The 9,513-nt window shown below is 55.2% G+C and overlaps 1 protein-coding gene across 3 annotated transcripts in view; it reads right to left on the reverse strand.

Annotated features, from left to right (window-relative positions):
• The window catches only part of SLC22A15 (solute carrier family 22 member 15), a 40,589-nt gene extending 33,991 nt beyond the window's left edge, over positions 1-6,598 (reverse strand). Inside the window, exon 1 of one of the 3 annotated variants that reach the window (XM_073551052.1) lies at positions 6,459-6,598. The gene's annotated coding sequence lies outside the window, so the exon portion shown is untranslated. Of the gene's footprint in view, positions 1-563; positions 586-6,399; positions 6,422-6,458 lie in introns of those variants that run through there. The other 2 variants (XM_073551055.1, XM_073551054.1) reach the window with 2 other exon arrangements.
• Between the last annotated feature and the right edge of the window lie 2,915 nt (positions 6,599-9,513).

A 9,513-nucleotide genomic window follows, 5' to 3' on the forward strand; every position in this document is an offset into this window, starting at 1 on the left:
ATACGGTACACACCCGACACCGGAGCGTTACAGGGTCAATACAGGACGGTATACGGTACACACCCGGCATCGGAGCGTTACAGGGTCATTACAGGACAGTATACGGTACACACCCGACACCGGAGCGTTACAGGGTCATTACAGGACGGTATACGGTACACACCCGACACCTGAGCGTTACAGGGTCATTACAGGTCGGTATACGGGTCACACCCGACACCGGAGCGTTACAGGGTCATTACAGGACAGTATACGGTACACACCCGACACCGGAGCGTTACAGGGTCATTACAGGACGGTATACGGTACACACCCGACACCAGAGCGTTACAGGGTCATTACAGGTCGGTATACGGTACACACCCGACAGCGGAGCGTTACAGGGTCATTACAGGACGGTATAAGGTACACACCCGACACCAGAGCGTTACAGGGTCATTACAGGTCGGTATACGGTACACACCCGACACCGGAGCGTTACAGGGTCATTACAGGACGGTATACGGTACACACCCGGCACCGGAGCGTTACAGGGTCATTACAGGACAGTATACGGTACACACCCGGCACCGGAGCGTTACAGGGTCATTACAGGACGGTATACGGTACACACCCGACACCGGAGCGTTACAGGGTCATTACAGGACGGTACACACCCGACACCGGAGCGTTACAGGGTCATTACAGGACGGTATACGGTACACACCCGACACCGGAGCGTTACAGGGTCATTACAGGACGGTATACGGTACACACCCGAGACCAGAGCGTTACAGGGTCATTACAGGACAGTATACGGTACACACCCGACACCGGAGCGTTACAGGGTCATTACAGGACGGTATACGGTACACACCCGACACCTGAGCGTTACAGGGTCATTACAGGTCGGTATACGGGTCACACCCGACACCGGAGCGTTACAGGGTCATTACAGGACAGTATACGGTACACACCCGACACCGGAGCGTTACAGGGTCATTACAGGACGGTATACGGTACACACCCGACACCAGAGCGTTACAGGGTCATTACAGGTCGGTATACGGTACACACCCGACAGCGGAGCGTTACAGGGTCATTACAGGACGGTATAAGGTACACACCCGACACCAGAGCGTTACAGGGTCATTACAGGTCGGTATACGGTACACACCCGACACCGGAGCGTTACAGGGTCATTACAGGACGGTATACGGTACACACCCGGCACCGGAGCGTTACAGGGTCATTACAGGACGGTATACGGTACACACCCGGCACCGGAGCGTTACAGGGTCATTACAGGACGGTATACGGTACACACCCGACACCGGAGCGCTACAGGGTCATTACAGGACGGTACACACCCGACACCGGAGCGTTACAGGGTCATTACAGGACGGTATACGGTACACACCCGACACCGGAGCGTTACAGGGTCATTACAGGACGGTATACGGTACACACCCGACACCGGAGCGTTACAGGGTCATTACAGGACGGTATACGGTACACACCCGACACCGGAGCGTTACAGGGTCATTACAGGTCGGTATACGGTACACACCCGACACCGGAGCGTTACAGGGTCATTACAGGTCGGTATACGGTACACACCCGACACCGGAGCGTTACAGGGTCATTACAGGTCGGTATACGGTACAAACCCGACACCGGAGCGTTAAAGGGTCATTACAGGACGGTATACGGTACACACCCGACACCGGAGCGTTACAGGGTCATTACAGGACGGTATACGGTACACACCCGACACCGGAGCGTTACAGGGTCATTACAGGTCGGTATACGGTACACACCCGACACCGGAGCGTTACAGGGTCATTACAGGTCGGTATACGGTACAAACCCGACACCGGAGCGTTACAGGGTCATTACAGGACGGTATACGGTACAAACCCGACACCGGAGCGTTACAGGGTCATTACAGGACGGTATACGGTACACACCCGACACCGGAGCGTTACAGGGTCATTACAGGACGGTATACGGTACACACCCGACACCGGAGCGTTACAGGGTCATTACAGGACAGTATACGGTACACACCCGACACCGGAGCGTTACAGGGTCATTACAGGACGGTATACGGTACACACCCGACACCGGAGCGTTACAGGGTCATTACAGGACGGTATACGGTACACACCCGACACCGGAGCGTTACAGGGTCATTACACGACGGTATACGGTACACACCCGACACCGGAGCGTTACAGGGTCATTACAGGACAGTATACGGTACACACCCGACACCGGAGCGTTACAGGGTCATTACAGGAAGGTATACGGTACACACCCGACACCGGAGCGTTACAGGGTCATTACAGGTCGGTATACGGTACACACCCGACACCGGAGCGTTACAGGGTCATTACAGGTCGGTATACGGTACACACCCGACACCGGAGCGTTACAGGGTCATTACACGACAGTATACGGTACACACCCGACACCGGAGCGTTACAGGGTCATTACAGGACGGTATACGGTACACACCCGACACCGGAGCGTTACAGGGTCATTACAGGACGGTATACGGTACACACCCGACACCGGAGCGTTGCAGGGTCATTACAGGACGGTATACGGTACACACCCGACACCGGAGCGTTACAGGGTCATTACAGGACGGTATACGGTACACACCCGACACCGGAGCGTTACAGGGTCATTACAGGTCGGTATACGGTACACACCCGACACCGGAGCGTTACAGGGTCATTACAGGACGGTATACGGTACACACCCGACACCGGAGCGTTACAGGGTCATTACAGGACGGTATACGGTACACACCCGACACCGGAGCGTTACAGGGTCATTACAGGTCGGTATACGGTACACACCCGACACCGGAGCGTTACAGGGTCATTACAGGACGGTATACGGTACACACCCGACACCGGAGCGTTACAGGGTCATTACAGGTCGGTATACGGTACACACCCGACACCGGAGCGTTACAGGGTCATTACAGGACGGTATACGGTACACACCCGACACCGGAGCGTTACAGGGTCATTACAGGTCGGTATACGGTACACACCCGACACCGGAGCGTTACAGGGTCATTACAGGACGGTATACGGTACACACCCGGCACCGGAGCGTTACAGGGTCATTACAGGACGGTATACGGTACACACCCGACACCGGAGCGTTACAGGGTCATTACAGGACGGTATACGGTACACACCCGACACCGGAGCGTTACAGGGTCATTACAGGTCGGTATACGGTACACACCCGACACCGGAGCGTTACAGGGTCATTACAGGACGGTATACGGTACACACCCGACACCGGAGCGTTACAGGGTCATTACAGGACGGTATACGGTACACACCCGACACCGGAGCGTTACAGGGTCATTACAGGACGGTATACGGTACACACCCGACACCGGAGCGTTACAGGGTCATTACAGGACGGTATACGGTACACACCCGACACCGGAGCGTTACAGGGTCATTACAGGACGGTATACGGTACACACCCGACACCGGAGCGTTACAGGGTCATTACAGGACGGTATACGGTACACACCCGACACCGGAGCGTTACAGGGTCATTACAGGACGGTATACGGTACACACCCGACACCGGAGCGTTACAGGGTCATTACAGGACGGTATGCGGTACACACCCGACACCGGAGCGTTACAGGGTCATTACAGGACGGTAGGCGGTACACACCCGACACCGAAGCGTTACAGGGTCATTACAGGACGGTATACGGTACACACCCGACACCGGAGCGTTACAGGGTCATTACAGGACGGTATACGGTACACACCCGACACCGGAGCGTTACAGGGTCATTACAGGACGGTATACGGTACACACCCGACACCGGAGCGTTACAGGGTCATTACAGGACGGTATACGGTACACACCCGACACCGGAGCGTTACAGGGTCATTACAGGACGGTATACGGTACACACCCGGCACCGGAGCGTTACAGGGTCATTACAGGACGGTATACGGTACACACCCGACACCGGAGCGTTACAGGGTCATTACAGGACGGTATACGGTACACACCCGACACCGGAGCGTTACAGGGTCATTACAGGACGGTATACGGTACACACCCGGCACCGGAGCGTTACAGGGTCATTACAGGACGGTATACGGTACACACCCGGCACCGGAGCGTTACAGGGTCATTACAGGTCGGTATACTGTACACACCCGACACCGGAGCGCTACAGGGTCATTACAGGACGGTATACGGTACACACCCGACACCGGAGCGCTACAGGGTCATTACAGGACGGTATACGGTACACACCCGACACCGGAGCGCTACAGGGTCATTACAGGACGGTATACGGTACACACCCGACACCGGAGCGCTACAGGGTCATTACAGGACGGTATACGGTACACACCCGACACCGGAGCGTTACAGGGTCATTACAGGACGGTATACGGTACACACCCGACACCGGAGCGTTACAGGGTCATTACAGGACGGTATACGGTACACACCCGGCACCGGAGCGTTACAGGGTCATTACAGGACGGTATACGGTTCACACCCGACACCGGAGCGTTACAGGGTCATTACAGGACGGTATACGGTACACACCCGACACCGAAGCGTTACAGGGTCATTACAGGACGGTATACGGTACACACCCGGCACCGGAGCGTTACAGGGTCATTACAGGTCGGTATACGGTACACACCCGACACCGGAGCGTTACAGGGTCATTACAGGACGGTATACGGTACACACCCGACACCGGAGCGTTACAGGGTCATTACAGGACGGTATACGGTACACACCCGACACCGGAGCGTTACAGGGTCATTACAGGACGGTATACGGTACACACCCGACACCGGAGCGTTACAGGGTCATTACAGGACGGTATACGGTACACACCCGACACCGGAGCGTTACAGGGTCATTACAGGTCGGTATACGGTACACACCCGGCACCGGAGCGTTACAGGGTCATTACAGGTCGGTATACGGTACACACCCGGCACCGGAGCGTTACAGGGTCATTACAGGACGGTATACGGTACACACCCGGCACCGGAGCGTTACAGGGTCATTACAGGTCGGTATACGGTACACACCCGACACCGGAGCGTTACAGGGTCATTACAGGACGGTATACGGTACACACCCGACACCGGAGCGTTACAGGGTCATTACAGGACGGTATACGGTACACACCCGACACCGGAGCGTTACAGGGTCATTACAGGACGGTATACGGTACACACCCGACACCGGAGCGTTACAGGGTCATTACAGGACGGTATACGGTACACACCCGACACCGGAGCGTTACAGGGTCATTACAGGACGGTATACGGTACACACCCGACACCGGAGCGTTACAGGGTCATTACAGGTCGGTATACGGTACACACCCGACACCGGAGCGTTACAGGGTCATTACAGGACGGTATACGGTACACACCCGGCACCGGAGCGTTACAGGGTCATTACAGGTCGGTATACGGTACACACCCGGCACCGGAGCGTTACAGGGTCATTACAGGACGGTATACGGTACACACCCGACACCGGAGCGTTACAGGGTCATTACAGGACGGTATACGGTACACACCCGACACCGGAGCGTTACAGGGTCATTACAGGTCGGTATACGGTACACACCCGACACCGGAGCGTTACAGGGTCATTACAGGACGGTATACGGTACACACCCGACACCGGAGCGTTACAGGGTCATTACAGGACGGTATACGGTACACACCCGACACCGGAGCGTTACAGGGTCATTACAGGACGGTATACGGTACACACCCGACACCGGAGCGTTACAGGGTCATTACAGGACGGTATACGGTACACACCCGACACCAGAGCGTTACAGGGTCATTACAGGACGGTATACGGTACACACCCGACACCGGAGCGTTACAGGGTCATTACAGGACGGTATACGGTACACACCCGGCACCGGAGCGTTACAGGGTCATTACAGGACGGTATACGGTACACACCCGACACCGGAGCGTTACAGGGTCATTACAGGACGGTATACGGTACACACCCGGCACCGGAGCGTTACAGGGTCATTACAGGACGGTATACGGTACACACCCGGCACCGGAGCGTTACAGGGTCATTACAGGACGGTATACGGTACACACCCGGCACCGGAGCGTTACAGGGTCATTACAGGACGGTATACGGTACACACCCGGCACCGGAGCGTTACAGGGTCATTACAGGACGGTATACGGTACACACCCGGCACCGGAGCGTTACAGGGTCATTACAGGACGGTATACGGTACACACCCGGCACCGGAGCGTTACAGGGTCATTACAGGACGGTATACGGTACACACCCGGCACCGGAGCGTTACAGGGTCATTACAGGACGGTATACGGTACACACCCGACACCGGAGCGTTACAGGGTCATTACAGGACGGTATACGGTACACACAGCTGTTACCTGTTTCTCCACTTCCTGGAAGGGCGGAGCTAAAGCATCAGCTGATCAGGAAGTGCGCTGTGATTGGCTGATATCTACATGTGACCAGGCAATCACAGATAAAAGAGAAAGAACGGAGATAAGGAGACACCGGAATACACAGTCTCCTCCGGCAGAGGGCGGTGCTGTGTACATATTACTGGAGACATCGTGGGGTCCTGTGATGTTATACACGGTCTCCTCCTGCAGAGGGCGGTGCTGTGTACATATTACTGGAGACATCGTGGAGTCCTGTGATGTCATACACGATCTCCTCCTGCAGAGGGCGGTGCTGTGTACATATTACTGGAGACATCGTGGGGTCCTGTGATGTCATACACGGTCTCCTCCGGCAGAGGGCGGTGCTGTGTACATATTACTGGAGACATCGTGGGGTCCTGTGATGTCATACACGATCTCCTCCTGCAGAGGGCGGTGCTGTGTACATATTACTGGAGACATCGTGGGGTCCTGTGATGTTATACACGGTCTCCTCCTGCAGAGGGCGGTGCTGTGTACATATTACTGGAGACATCGTGGGGTCCTGTGATGTCATACACGATCTCCTCCTGCAGAGGGCGGTGCTGTGTACATATTACTGGAGACATCGTGGGGTCCTGTGATGTCATACACGGTCTCCTCCGGCAGAGGGCGGTGCTGTGTACATATTACTGGAGACATCGTGGGGTCCTGTGATGTCATACACGATCTCCTCCTGCAGAGGGCGGTGCTGTGTACATATTACTGGAGACATCGTGGGGTCCTGTGATGTTATACACGGTCTCCTCCTGCAGAGGGCGGTGCTGTGTACATATTACTGGAGACATCGTGGGGTCCTGTGATGTCATACACGATCTCCTCCTGCAGAGGGCGGTGCTGTGTACATATTACTGGAGACATCGTGGGGTCCTGTGATGTCATACACGATCTCCTCCTGCAGAGGGCGGTGCTGTGTACATATTACTGGTGACATCGTGGGGTCCTGTGATGTTATACACGGTCTCCTCCTGCAGAGGGCGGTGCTGTGTACATATTACTGGTGACATCGTGGGGTCCTGTGATGTCATACACGGTCTCCTCCGGCATAGGGCGGTGCTGTGTACATATTACTGGACACATCGTGGGGTCCTGTGATGTCATACACGATCTCCTCCTGCAGAGGGCGGTGCTGTGTACATATTACTGGTGACATCGTGGGGTCCTGTGATGTCATACACGATCTCCTCCTGCAGAGGGCGGTGCTGTGTACATATTACTGGAGACATCGTGGGGTCCTGTGATGTCATACACGATCTCCTCCTGCAGAGGGCGGTGCTGTGTACATATTACTGGAGACATCGTGGGGTCCTGTGATGTCATACACGATCTCCTCCTGCAGAGGGCGGTGCTGTGTACATATTACTGGTGACATCGTGGGGTCCTGTGATGTCATACACGATCTCCTCCTGCAGAGGGCGGTGCTGTGTACATATTACTGGTGACATCGTGGTGTCCTGTGATGTCATACACGATCTCCTCCTGCAGAGGGCGGTGCTGTGTACATATTACTGGAGACATCGTGGGGTCCTGTGATGTCATACACGATCTCCTCCTGCAGAGGGCGGTGCTGTGTACATATTACTGGTGACATCGTGGGGTCCTGTGATGTTATACACGGTCTCCTCCTGCAGAGGGCGGTGCTGTGTACATATTACTGGAGACATCGTGGGGTCCTGTGATGTCATACACGATCTCCTCCTGCAGAGGGCGGTGCTGTGTACATATTACTGGAGACATCATGGGGTCCTGTGATGTCATACACGATCTCCTCCTGCAGAGGGCGGTGCTGTGTACATATTACTGGTGACATCGTGGGGTCCTGTGATGTCATACACGATCTCCTCCGGCAGAGGGCGGTGCTGTGTACATATTACTGGTGACATCGTGGAGTCCTGTGATGTCATACACGATCTCCTCCTGCAGAGGGCGGTGCTGTGTACATATTACTGGAGACATCGTGGGGTCCTGTGATGTCATACACGGTCTCCTCCGGCAGAGGGCGGTGCTGTGTACATATTACTGGTGACATCGTGGGGTCCTGTGATGTCATACACGATCTCCTCCTGCAGAGGGCGGTGCTGTGTACATATTACTGGTGACATCGTGGGGTCCTGTGATGTCATACACGATCTCCTCCTGCAGAGGGCGGTGCTGTGTACATATTACTGGAGACATCGTGGGGTCCTGTGATGTCATACACGGTCTCCTCCGGCAGAGGGCGGTGCTGTGTACATATTACTGGTGACATCGTGGGGTCCTGTGATGTCATACACGATCTCCTCCTGCAGAGGGCGGTGCTGTGTACATATTACTGGTGACATCGTGGGGTCCTGTGATGTCATACACGATCTCCTCCTGCAGAGGGCGGTGCTGTGTACATATTACTGGAGACATCGTGGGGTCCTGTGATGTCATACACGGTCTCCTCCGGCAGAGGGCGGTGCTGTGTACATATTACTGGTGACATCGTGGGGTCCTGTGATGTCATACACGATCTCCTCCTGCAGAGGGCGGTGCTGTGTACATATTACTGGAGACATCGTGGGGTCCTGTGATGTCATACACGATCTCCTCCTGCAGAGGGCGGTGCTGTGTACATATTACTGGTGACATCGTGGGGTCCTGTGATGTCATACACGATCTCCTCCTGCAGAGGGCGGTGCTGTGTACATATTACTGGAGACATCGTGGGGTCCTGTGATGTCATACACGATCTCCTCCTGCAGAGGACGGTGCTGTGTACATATTACTGGTGACATCGTGGAGTCCTGTGATGTCATACACGATCTCCTCCTGCAGAGGGCGGTGCTGTGTACATATTACTGGTGACATCGTGGGGTCCTGTGATGTCATACACGATCTCCTCCTGCAGAGGGCGGTGCTGTGTACATATTACTGGTGACATCGTGGAGTCCTGTGATGTCATACACGATCTCCTCCTGCAGAGGGCGGTGCTGTGTACATATTACTGGAGACATCGTGGGGTCCTGTGATGTCA

This window comes from Dendrobates tinctorius, unplaced genomic scaffold (genome assembly GCF_039654945.1).
Source record: "Dendrobates tinctorius isolate UK_male_01 unplaced genomic scaffold, ASM3965494v1 ptg000172l, whole genome shotgun sequence".
Classification (NCBI taxonomy): Eukaryota; Metazoa; Chordata; class Amphibia; order Anura; family Dendrobatidae; genus Dendrobates; species Dendrobates tinctorius.